General features: G+C 56.3%; 1 protein-coding gene across 1 annotated transcript in view; it reads left to right on the top strand.

Annotated features, from left to right (window-relative positions):
• The window catches only part of DPP7 (dipeptidyl-peptidase 7), a gene marked incomplete at its 5' end in the record, with an annotated part of 19,077 nt that overhangs the window by 13,321 nt on the left and 4,165 nt on the right, over positions 1 to 1,591 (top strand).

Here is a 1,591-nt window from a genome sequence, read left to right as displayed (position 1 = left end):
CGTGGGTGCTGCACCGCTGGGGCACAGCACCTCTGCTGGGACACAGCACCTCTGCTAAGGCTGGGCTTCCACTCACGTCTTGTTGGGCAGCAAATACCTCCCCGAGCTTATTTTGTCGGTCCTGGTTAGAAAGCCCAGGTCAGTGAGCAGGGGCAGGATCTGCAGAGCCAGCGTGGTGAGTGCTGGGGGGGCTCGGCTGCTTCAGCGTCCCTGCTCCGCTGCTGCAGAGCTGCCGCCTTCCCCACCCGGCCCCGAGCTGCCATTTGTGCTGGCACTGTGGGACTAAGCTTAATGCCCAAATAAGCCCCCAGAGCACGGGAAAGAAAACACGTGCTGGTTTTTCTAGCAGACTCACTGAAGCCGTCTGGGAAAACATAAAATCCTTCACAAGTCTTTCTACTCTCCAGTGCCTCCATTTTTCTATCACCCAGTGGCACCCACACACCTTCAGAAGGGGAATCTGGAAAAGGGAGGGAGACCCATGGATTGAAATGGAAACAGATTTAATAAAACAATGATGACTAACAGTAAGAGTAAAACTAATTTAAAGTGCACCGAGTTGTGCTGGGCCCGTGCAGCGGTGGCAAGCTGTGCGCTCCCGGCAGCAAGTGCTGGATGCCCAGCGCCCGTGAGCAGCACGGCTCCAGCAAAATCACGATGGTCACAACACACGGGAGTGGGCTCGGGAGAAGAACAATGGGTGAGACCCCTGAGGGACAGCAGCCATTGAGGAGAAGAGCCCAGCCCCAGTAAACTTCCCAATTTAGAGGGCGTGTGCCGCTGATGGTGTGGAATACTTGTTGTTGGCCAGCCCAGGAGAGCTGCCCTGGCTTTTGCTCCTTCTGGCTGTAGGACCCAACTGACTCAGAACTGCTGAGGACCTTGATCGCTAAGGAGACCCACACACCATGGCTGGCCACGAACGAGAACAATGTCTGATCAACTTAGTTCTCACCAGTTTGAGTGCTGCAGTCTTCTCAGAAATCTGCTCTCCTGAATAGAAAACTGATTCTGTGATTCTATCCCAGGGAAACCAGGACATCCAGGCAGAAGGGGAGGGTCCTGGGAGCTAAAGCAGATTTGGCAAAAACCCAAGGAAGGAGCAGTTCTTGAGTGAAGTGCTGGGCTTTACTGTGCCTCCCGAGCGCGCGTCCCGGGGCAGCAGCCGTGGGGACAGGGGTGGCACTCGGGGTGCCTGACTGACTGACAGGGACCTGGCTGAGCCTGCCCTGTGGGAGTTGTGTGCAGGTGAGGATGAGGATTTACAGTAGGAGCAAGGCGGGACGCGATTGCTTCGCAGAGTTTGGAAGCTGCGTTGCCGAGGGCGTGCGGTGCTGCGCAGAGGGCTGAGAAATAGGCAGAAGTGGAAGATCCGCGGTGGGCAAGAGGAGAGACTCCCTCACCCCAACGTTTTTCCAAAGCTAAAGGTTTCTTGTGTCTTACCTCATTCGACGGCTGCTTTCCCGTGGGATCGTATTTGCACTGTCCCCCCACCACAAAGAGGAAGTCGTTGATGATGGCGACGCAGTGGTTGTACACAGGCACGCAGAGGTCCCCGACCTTGTGCCAGGCGCTGCAGCTCGGGTCTGCA

This window comes from Apaloderma vittatum, unplaced genomic scaffold, assembly GCF_000703405.1.
Source record: "Apaloderma vittatum isolate BGI_N311 unplaced genomic scaffold, ASM70340v1 scaffold6963, whole genome shotgun sequence".
NCBI classification, from domain to species: domain Eukaryota; kingdom Metazoa; phylum Chordata; class Aves; order Trogoniformes; family Trogonidae; genus Apaloderma; species Apaloderma vittatum.
The sequence above is the reverse complement of the archived record's forward strand: the minus strand, read 5'-3'. Positions and strand labels throughout refer to the sequence as shown.